An 11,502-nucleotide genomic window follows, 5' to 3' on the forward strand; every position below is an offset into this window, starting at 1 on the left:
TTTTATGTACATACCTGAAGGTGAAAGACCGAAAAAAGTTAAGACTATTTTGTTTTCTAGCCACGCCTTTGACCCCACCCACATTTTGTACAGCAGCACACTTCTTTTTTTTAATGCACTTCGACCACTGGTCTCACCGCAGCAGACGACTCTGTAGACCTAATGGCGGCAGCAGCAGAACCCAGCCAAGCTACGGCCAGATTTCACTGCCCAGTCCATGGACGACTCGCCTGAGATCACACTCCAACCAACTCCTCCTGCCCGCTTCACATTGTGTGTTGCTAAATTTGAGCCATTTGTGAACTACACAGCCAATGAGCACGTTGAATTCAGTGATTCGCACCAGGAGTAGTTATAGCTCCACCCATGCTCCAATCCTAGGTTATTTTACATCATGCGTGGTCAACTCAAGCACAGACAGCCCGTAGAATATGTCCAGGCAGGGGATTGGCTGTCACGCAACAGGGAATTACTGAAATTAAGATTAAATGCCATCCGTTGCTAGCTCTATTTCGGAATTCTGACGTTAGGCTGAATTTACCAGCGGTCCATGGAAGAAATGGACGGGTAGACACCATGAATTTCAGTACATCACAAAGGAAGAGGTAAAATAATTACAATACAACACTGGGGGTGTACATTGTGTTTAAAGATTTATAGAGGACTATTTAAACTGGCATGGAAGGAATACATAGGGGTAAAAAAAAAAAAAAAGTATGTCCAAAATGTATCGAATGGCTGGTTACCTTAAAATCCAGTGCTCACGCAGGGAAAAGGTCAAATAAATTCATCATAATAATACAGAAACAGGAAGCGGTAAACATTCAAGGGAACATAAGTGCATCGATATCAGTTAAAAGCAGTGCTTTAAATGGGCCGGTACTGTCCGGAACGGAGTACCGGCACTTTTTTTATTTTGAGAGGGAGAGTGCCGGCACTTCTCAGAAACAAGCAGGAACTCTGGTGCAGAGTACCTGCCCTTCTATCTTCCCCTTTCAAGCACTCATTTAAAGTAATCGGTTTTAAACGTTTCGTCTCCCGTGCTAAACATTGCCGTGAATGGACGTTACTTCAAGTTTGACCAAGCATTCAGCCATTTCTGCGCACATGGCAAGTCTGTGCCTGCCACAGCTTGCACAGCGGGAACAATTACACTGTACTCATTAAATAAATGTTGCAGTTCCAAATGCCGGGTCAAGTTAACTGCATCAGCAGCTTCGCAGAGCTGCTGAAAAGCGAGAGTTTCTCTTAAGCAGCATGGTTCTATTGCTGACAAATATTGGTTCTCTGAAAAATCAAACCATGTTTTTTTAAGGAGCGCTCCATAAATTTAAAAAAAAAAAATTTGCTTTTCATGCTTGCGCTCACCTCCGAGTCATGGGACACTAAATAGCTATGTACTTGAAAACCAAAGAACAGATTCTCCACTCTTTTCTTTAGGTTGTTCCTTAATATTCTGTAGATGCCTGGTACCTCTGGGGCGCTTAGCACATCCTTCTCCAGCTGCAGGATACACGTGTTAAAAATGACCAAAATGTCATGCACAAAAAAAAGGTAAATCTCGCCTTGTGACCTAGTGGCCTTCCCCACTTTCAAGTCCTAGAAAATCCCATATTGCTCTGGGTGTTTTTTCTGGCCCACGGCAAAGGAAATAAGTTTTAGTGCTGCCAAGCACTTCAACAGTCGCGCAATGGCTGGGAACAACGTGAGCGACCGTGTTGGGTCATGCCGAAATAAAGGCTGCCACTCTAGGTCCACAAAAGCGAAAAACTCTTTCAACTCAGCTGTCCGCTTTGCGGAAGAAGAGAAATGGCTGTAGACTTTTAGAACAAAGGATTCTACATCCATTGAAAGTCCATCAATGGCATGTTTAGCACAGTTATGCAGGATATGGGCACAACACTTTGCAGGCAGAATGTCTCCATTTGCTCCCTTCAAGAGCTGGAACACAGAATTATGTCGTCCATAGTTGACACTTGCGTTGTCCCCATAGTATGCCGCGACGCGCTCCATTTTCAAACCATGGTTATTTAATGTTGTTGTGATATGCTGTGCAATAGCTGTAGCAGTCTCTGCTGCAACCTCGTTGCGGCACTTTAATTTCACTTGAGGTGAAATTAAAGTGCCGGAACAAAAGTGGGTAGAGTTTACCTTTATTTGAGGCATCACTGCAAATGGAAAAATATCCATCTTTTACGTCTTCTTGTGCTTGCTGCAACGATAGAGGTTCAAGCACATTCACAGTGATGCTTGATGCCTTTGTGCGGCCACAGGATGCTTTCATCGCAATGGATGAGTCGGGATACATTACTTTGCTTAGCTTGATGCCACAATCCAGGGAGCGGTAGGAGATATGATACTTCACAGCATGGTACACCTGAGTCACCTCTGCAGCTGTGACCTAAAATGTAAAAAAAGAATACACAAAGGTAGAAGTAAGCAAAGAAAATTTCCATTGGTGAAGAAAACAGTGGCCACAATGGCGCTTAGAACTGCAAATGTAAACTAAAGTGTCAGCTGGTAACCCAAAAGCAATTATGATGTGCTCTTAATATAAACAGAGTGAGAAAAGCGCGGGAAGGGCAACCTGACTTGGTAAACACTGCTGCACATTTAAAGAAAGTAACAGAAAATTGTTAGATGGCTCGCCTATTCAGTTTGTGAGTCTTAAGAGTGTGACAAAGCAAGAAGATTGAACAAGAAATACATAAAACCTATGTCAGTCACATTATGATGAAGCAAGCAATGACTTACTATGGATACTTCTGGCTGGAAGCTTGGTTGCAGGTAAGATGAAATGGTGGCCATCTTCGCCCTGCCTGAGGCATTTTTCCTATGCTGTGCTCCTGCCTCATGGGTTTTGATATCACGCTCTCCTCCATGGGCAATGGTAAAGTCTTTATTGCAGTGGTTGCACCAGGCCTTGTACAAATCTTCTGACACCTTGCGGATGTTGCGGTGTGAAAGTTCCATTCTGGTCTGTACTTCACAAAGCGCATTTTTGCTTGTTTCTTGGGTGGCTCTTGCATGGAGTTTGCCTGCAATGTAGATGTTGCATCCGAATATTGCTCGCTATCCGATGTAAAGAATTCCTCTGCAGCACCTTCGACTGACTCATAATCCGACAATGCGTTTTTTCCCATAAAGTACTCTGTAAAATACCCAACACACTTGCTTGTATATTCATACTGTATTTAATGAAGAAAATAAAACCTATCAGGCGCTTACTTTCCTCTCACACATAGGACTGCCCCCTCACCAATCCTGGCCAAAGTGGAATAGAAGGACTTCTATGAAGCCCAATAAGTCTTAAAGGCTCCTTCTAACCAGGCCCGGTGTTAAGTTGAAAGCTCAAGTGAAAACACACATGCATTAGTATATAATAGGGCCTGCATTAGGTAAACTATATAAAAGGGTGCACTTACATTTGGCATGACCTACCCTATAAATCCCTAGTATATTGTAGGGTTGGGGTATTGAACCTACCTATAAGTCCCTAGTATATAATAGGGCCTGGCTGTTTTGGGGCCAGCAGCCCTTTCTGCACTGCTGAGTGCCTGAGGTCAAAGTACTACTGCACTTTTCATAACACTCGCCACCCCCCACAAAAATACCCCTGCCTGAAGTAGCTGTATTAAAATGGGAGCAGTTGATCACTTGCAGTTCCAAGTTCTCTAAGAGCAAGGAAGGAGGTGTTCCAGAGACTACCCAGAGCTCTGCTGTTCAACTAGAGTAGGTGTCTGCTGACAGCCACATTCCCAGAGGTGAGGGGGACATCACCTGTAATCTGATATGGAGGAAGAGTTCTCTCCCCATCCAGAAGCTCACCTGACTGAGGAAAAAGTGGGCAGGATTGAGCCAACCCCACAGGAGTAAAGTAGAAGTAGCTGACCCTGGAAACAAGGGTTACTCTCCCAGAAACTCATCTGCCATAGTCGATAACCCTGGAGTGGAGCATGGTCTCTCACGCAGCTAGCACGTGCCTGAACAGACTGTGCTATTGCAACCTTAAACACAACATGTTTGTGCTACTGGCCAGAAGTGTGCCGGAACAGACTGCATCGCCATTAGGTGAAATTATTTGTGCCTAGAAGCACCCTTACATTGCACATCAAAAGTATGACTAGAGTACACTGCATTGCTGCCTTGATATACCAGACCTGCACAGCCGGACCCCAGTATCGAGCGTGAGAGGCATCAAAATTGCACGGATGCCTGTGGTGGACTCATGAACTCTGCCCCCCCCCCCCTCCCCCACTGAATTACCCGGAAAAGAGCCTGCAACCCAGTAAAGACCTCCATCAATAGCGATCACAGCCCTCCGAGCCTGTGATTGGTGGCCACCTCATCTGCTGCCCCTGAGCTGAGTGCCAGAGAGTTAATGAATTTTCTGCCAGCCTGTCTTACTCTCAGAGGACATGCACCGACCATCTAAGAGGATGTGCATTTTTTTGTGAGACGAGTAGTACTAAGAATATAAAGACTTGGCACACAAACTGTATGCAAGGAGTAGCGTTGTGCCTGAAAGCCTACCACGTTCTTACCATAGAAATAGAGGAAGGGGGGCCTGCACGAGTACTTATTCATAACTGCATTTTGTAGTAGAAAGTATTTTGTTTACAGTTGTAATAATGAGAACTAGGTTTTACATCATTTGAATTGGGGCTTTGCGCATGCCGAAGGGCTGTTTTTGTTTTGCTGCCTGCATTCCACTTATTACACAATAGCACAGGATGTGTGGCACGCGTAACATTTTATTGTATTGTATTTGCATTTATATAGCGCTTACTACCCCTAACAGACACGGTCGGAGTTGCAGTGACAGACAAATGTGATGCAGCCACGGTAGCATATAAAATCTTGGTTAACAATTGTAAGATGGTGGTTCTGGCATTTTGCAGATGGGAAATGAACAATGAGACGAATGATGTTGTTCCGCTAGTATCACTGAATCAACATCCATCTGGGCCAAGCTGATAGTGCTAACGAAAACTAAGAGTCTGGGAGCCGTGCGGACACCATTCATCTTTAAAAATGCATCACTAATGCATCGCTCGCCGCGCTTGGAACCCATTGCGCCAACATGAGGTCGCATGGGGTGGGCACCATGGTGGTTGCGAGCGTGCAGTCTCAGACCCTCAACGGTTTAAAATGCATATATCTCGACTAAACCCGATCACCGCAGGAGAAACAGAAATGCTCTATTACTTACCGGTAATCTTCATTACTCCGGGTCCCGTTGTCCACGTCCCATTCATAACAAAGTGGAGATGACCATCTCCCGACAGAAAAAAACAAAAGGAATGCTGGGACCCTAATACTGCCCCTCCCACTGGGAGTACATAAGCAGTACTCACACAGCATTCCGCCTGTACAACCAAGCCCAGACAGGAAGGTCGGCCGCCCGGGCAGGAGGGAAGTATGAATGGGACAAGGACAACGGGACCCGGAGTAATGAAGATTACCGGTAAGTAATAGAGCATTACCCCCAGGTCCCTTATGTCCCCGTCCCATTCATAACAAAGTGGAGAATACCAAAGCAGAAAACCGGCCTTCCACACCCACAAGTACACCCAGGAAACCACAACAAAAGCAGCAACCCAAGGGAGCACCGAGAAGGAGGGAAAGGGGAACCGCAGGAAGCAACCGGCCCGCAACCCAGAATAGGACAGCAGGGACCAAACAAGGACGGGAGACAACCAAGAAAAAAACAGAAGGCCATGGCCCCAGCAAGGAGGCCGCCAACCAGAGAAACCGGAGACAGGGCAACCAGGACCAAGACCCAAAGGACACGGCCAAGGAACCCACCGGACAAGGCCGCCCAGCCCAGAACCACAAGGAGGGCCCACAGGACCCGGCAGTCACACAGAACAGAGCAAACAGGAAACGCCTCAAAGAAGGCCAAAGAAAAAAGCCAAGACTGGCCAACGGAGTGCAGGCAAAAGCACACAGACCAACAAGGAAGGAGGAAAGCACAGGCCAGAAACCGGCCCACCCCATCAAACTGAACGACCCGGCCCCAGAGAGCCCAGAGCAGAAAGCCAACCAAACCCCGCAGAGGAGGCCCAGGAACCAGGAAGTAAAACCAGCACTCCCAGGGCCACCAAACCACAACCAACAAGCACCAAGCCCAGAGGGAGGAGCCGCAGCAAGAGCCATGGGGTTGAACAGGAGCAAGACCCCCAACGAAACCGACAAGGACAGGGGAGGAGACAGAGACCCGAAACCCCAGGAGGCCAAAAAAAACCACAGGGTAAGAGGCCGCAAACCAAACCAGGAAGGCCACCAAACCCAGGCAAGGGCAGAGGAGACCAACCCAAAGACCACAGGACAGAGACACCCCCCAGAAAGAACCAGCCGAAAGCCGGCCAACATGACCGGAAACCAACAACGAACAAACCCAACAAGGGCGGGGACAGAGCCAGCGGCCACAACCCCCAGAAAACCCCCAACCCAAAAAGGGAGGGAAAACAAGGCAGGACGAGAGCCCAGAGCAACCGGGAACACCCAGCAGCCCCCCAACCAGGAAACAACCAGGCAGGAACCCACCGAACCATAGAGGGCAGAAAAAAGAGGCACCAACACGGCAGAGGACCGCACAGAAACCCCAACCCAGGCCAAGCAAGCAGCAAGGGCAGGAACAGCCGAAAAAAGAAACGGTCCCAGGAAGCACAGCACCCAGACCAAAAGGCCACCAGGCCCGACCACAGCAACGCCAGAGAGGAGCCAAGAAAACAGCACAAAGCAGGGCAACAAACGCCAAAGGAACCAGGAAGCCAGGACCAGAGTCAAGCAACCCGACGACGCAGGAGGAGCCGCAGGCCCAACCAAACCCCGGAAGGAGCCCACGCAGGGAGGAACAGGGAACCCCCAGCACACCACCGCCGGAACACACAGAAGGCCAAGGAGGAAGCAGAGAAGGCAGAGGGCCAAGCAGCAGGATAACCCCAGACAACCCACAGCCAGGAGGGAGGACCCTACAGAGGCAAGAGCACCACAGAACCGCACCCCAACCAGAGAGGGGCGGGGCACCCAAACAGACACACACCGGGAACAAAGCCCGGGGAAGCAAGGGAGGCAGAAGCGAGCCAGGACACCAGAACCAGGATACAACCAGGAACACCCAGCAAAACACACCCCAGAGCAGGCCGAAAAGCAACAGCTCAGCCGGAAAGCCAAGGAGGCACAGCCCGGGGCCAACCCGAACCAGCCGGAAGCCGGCAGACCCGGAGCCACAGGACCCCACACAGGCCACCACACAGGCGAAACAAGCCCGGGAAGAGAACCGCTGGCAGGAGAACGCCCCGAAGGACCCACCAGGACGCGGCCACGACCGCACAGCGCCCCGCCAGGACACAAAAAGAGAGCCCAGGCAAGTACACAGAGCCCAAAAAGCGACCAACAGTCACACAAGACCCCGCAGGAGCCGAAAAGCCCCAGCAGACACCCATCCAGGCACCCACCACAGGAACCAGACGAGACCAGAACCCCCAGGAAGCAACGCACCAGAGCCAGTGGCGTAGCTAGGGGGGGGGGCGGTGGGGGTGGTACGCCCCAGGCGGCAATATTGTGGGGGCGGACAAAGGCATCAGATAAGGCTTGGCTTCCTTTCGGGGACGGGCAGAGAAGGAATAGGACTCGGGCAATGTCCTCTTCTTTTTTGTACTGGCAGCTGCCCCCCCTCTCTTCCTATTATTCCCTCTCTTTCTGTCTTGCTCCTCACTTACTGAAAACCGTAACTTGAAGAAACGGTTCACAACCGCTTTCCTTCTTTCATTTAGTTGCTTCTCTGTGAAATGCCCTTTTTCTGACATTTTTCTATTCCAAATTGCTGCGGGGTGGAGAGAAATAGAAGGTTTTAAATATTAAAAATAAATACATATCTAAATAAAGCAAGACAGAGTGGTTGCAAAGTGGCCAGATTGGTTTTATTCACATTCAAGCACATCAGCCTCACTTATCAGACCTTGCAGTGAAGCGCTACTTTTGTTTTCTCGTCTTTCTTTGAACAGCATTGTTGTCCCCACGTGGGGAAGTGCACCATTCCTGGAGGTACTGTAATGCCTGATTGATGGGTGGATTGGAAAACAAAATGGGTACCATGGCTCTGTTTATGGATGTGGTCTTTTTAAACCATACTGCTTACGTTTATTAAGGATATAAGCAATGGACATTGAAACGGTTCCCTTCAGGGCCCTGTAGTCATGTCCTTAACTTTTCAGGTAAAACCACTCGCTGATTTCTGAATAGTGAGTGAGAGATCGTTAAGTTAACCATGTTGTTTCCGCTTACATTTCACATGCTTTACTTAATCTTGCATTCCCTATGAGTGTTTGCTTTTACTTTTTTTTTTTAGGCAGCATATTACTCTTATCAAGTGCATAATTTGAATTGAGCCACATCCAAGTGTTTATAGCGGGCACAATTAGGTTGTAGCTGAAGGCAGTGAGAGTTTCTCTCAGTGGGGCAGTATGGTGTTCAGTGGGGGAGAGGATGTGGCACTATGGCCAGAGCTGTCGAATTTGGAACTGGGGAACTGGGTTCAGCCTTCATGACGAGTCCACCAGACCACTCTACTGAGGGAGCATATTCCCATGCTAGACCTTAGAAGGCCCCACTAGACCTTATAAGGCTTGATGTCTTAGCACAAGCAGGTGTACACTAGTGGTGTCAATTGTGAGTTAACCTTGAAGGCCTGTCCACCACAATCCATACTGAAGTTCATCTCCAATCTTGCAGGCAGGCCTACGAAGCAGCACACCCTAGAGCAACAGTGATCCAGTCACTGTGACTGTCACTGTGGTCACATGAACCTTGAGCAGGTTAGGGCGGTGCGAACTGTATGACTGCACTGGGTACCTATTTCGGGTGGGTGCGTAGTGTTTGCAAGTATATTATGGTTTTAAAAAAACTTGCTGCCTTCTTTCTGGCCTCCAGCAATTTTCAGAAACAATAAAAATGTCATGATAATTTCGGTGATTAATGTTCTTCCTAGAGAGAGATCCGAGTTTTGTCTAGTGGAAGGGTTGACTCCTGGAAAGGTAGCACAGAGGGTTAATGTGCCTTCTGAAAAGAACATGTACCATGCAGATCACAAAGTGCACTGCTTTAATGGGGAGGCCATGATGAATGGTCATTTAATGTCAGCTGTAGATGATGGATCCCTGAACAGTGTCATGTATGTGCATGTTTGCATTGTGCTGAGGGGCGGTCGGTAGTAGGAGTAACTGCAGGGCGGTGACGTGGGGAGAGGCAGGGTGGGGGGTAGTAAACTATGGATTACAGAGGATTACAGGTAAGTTAACATATAAATTAATAAAAACGAATTTCGTTGCGTGCACTGCATCGCATTTGGGGATGCAGTGCATGCAACGAAATTAGTTTTATTAATTTATATGCAAACTTACCTGTAAATCTCCGTAATCCATAGTTTACTACACACCGGAATCACAGCCCCCAAACCAAGGCGCACTCGACCAGGGCAGCAGACGCCGGGAGTAGCGCGGGGCACGGAGACCGCAGCAGGCCACCCGCGAGGCAGAACGCGCACCTGGCGCGCCGGCGAAAAACATCCGGAGCGGGGGCTACAGCACAAGGCCCCCACCGCCACCAGGAACAAAGGAACAGGCAGCCACCCTGTGGGAGAAAGGAAGGAAACGAACGCGCCACTCCAGCGCTCGGTACCCCACACCAGAATGCAATGAAATACAAAAATCCGGCAAGCGGGACTCACCCGGAGGGGGGGGCAACCCTAGGAACAAGGCCCCCCACCCCAACGGCCAGGACACCAGGAGACCGGCAGGAACACAGCAAGCGCAGCACATCCAAGAAGAGGAGCATGCGACCCGGAAGAAACCCGGGAGACCAAGCCCCAGCCGCAAAGGACCGGGAGGTCAAGCAGGATACTGGCTCCAACAGGGACAGACACCCAGCAAGCCAGGAGAAAGCCCACGGAAAACCCCACGCCCGCACTGCCAGGCAGCCGGGTGAGGAGGGGGGAGGGGAGGGGGGAGGGTGCGGGGGAAGCACCGCCACTCCAGCCCAGCAGGAGCAGCACCAGCACACCATCGTCCTGTCGACAGACAGAAAAAACACAACAGGCGGGATGCTGGGTGAGTACTGTTGATGTACTCCCAGTGGGACGGACAGTATTAGGGTCCCAGCATTCCTTTTGTTTTTTTCTGTCTGGAGATGGTCATCTCCACTTCGTTATGAATGGGACGAGGACATAAGTGACCTGGGGGTAAACAACACTGCATGAGCTATTCCTACCGTGAAAGGCAAGACCGAGATGCAGTGAGTGATGTGCGATGTGCACGGGCACCAGACCCTTGTGATTCACTCGAGTGATTCCAGATGACATTAAAGGGGCACACATTCAAAGCCCCTCATGCTTCACAGCCTCCCTGATAATCATCTCTTGCTCTTTTCTCACAACTGTCGGCTTCACACCCTAGCTCACAGACCAACCCACAATCCAGGCCAACATCCCCGCGTCTCGGAAGTCCATTCCTTTCTCTGGCACAAGAACACTGAGGTCCAGTTCAAGTCACAGTCCACCATACAAGCTGGTTTGCTATTTCACCAAATAAAAGGTCATCCTGCTAGAAAACTGAGTAGACTGCACGGGTGAATGTATTCGTAACAATCGAACTGCATTCTGGATTTTGATCTTTCGTGACAGCAGAAACATCAGAGCTCTACTGGGTTCGGTCACATGACAACAGAAGACCAGCTGCAGTTCCCTATTGCAAACCTTGTTTTTTTTTTTAATTTGATTACATAATGCATTTTTTCTGTGATTTTGCCATTTCCATGTTGATTTGTAAAGTCCCTGGAAACCGGAGAAAGTGAGGCAACATAGTGAACATAAACTGAAAATAAACGCGCATCGTGCTTCTGGAGCAACTGAACACCTACCGATCACCGAATCGGAATGAGAAGGTGTTTGCAGGGTAACGGCGGGTCCGCAGTAGACTGGTGATTCTATTCCGGGTCTTCCTTCTCTGGCAGACTGGCAGTAGCGGCACACAATTGGGCCAACGCCAGGCCTACACGCACACAGGAGTCTACAGGTCAGGGGGCCGACTCCGGTCCCGAATAATGTAAAGAAGAAAAATAAAAGACTCAAAACGTGCTCTGCAAGTCCAGAAGTGCCGAGGCTGAAAGCTGTTCTCATTGGCCAATTGTTCCTGAATGAGAGCACTTCTGCAGTGTACCAGCGAGCTCTAGGATTGGCTGATGCCTTTCAAGCCAATCCTAGATCGCTTTGTTTTTTCTCCACAGCAAAGATTGGAGCAACGGTTGCTACGGACGGTTTGTCACCCTATCTTTACAGAGTCTTTTAAAGATAACGTCCAACACATACTGTCTTGGAACTTCTGTTGCTTCCAGATGGAGGTTTGAGGTGGTACGGGAAATCTCTGGTCCCGGAGGCTTGTCCAAAACTCTGCTCTCTGACTTAGGAGCATAGTTGGCCGTGTCTTGTTCATCCTCGACTTT

General features: G+C 49.1%; 1 pseudogene across 1 annotated transcript; it reads right to left on the reverse strand.

Moving 5' to 3' along the window:
• Positions 1-638: 638 nt before the first annotated feature.
• On the reverse strand, positions 639-11,145 carry LOC146856257 (uncharacterized; annotated as a pseudogene). Its single transcript, XR_014981453.1, has 3 exons — positions 10,921-11,145; positions 2,755-3,151; positions 639-2,401 (listed from the first exon to the last, which is right to left on the reverse strand). The product of XR_014981453.1 is annotated as an uncharacterized LOC146856257 (transcript).
• Positions 11,146-11,502: the final 357 nt, after the last annotated feature.

Source organism: Triturus cristatus, chromosome 4_1 (assembly GCF_964204655.1).
Source record: "Triturus cristatus chromosome 4_1, aTriCri1.1, whole genome shotgun sequence".
Classification (NCBI taxonomy): Eukaryota; Metazoa; Chordata; class Amphibia; order Caudata; family Salamandridae; genus Triturus; species Triturus cristatus.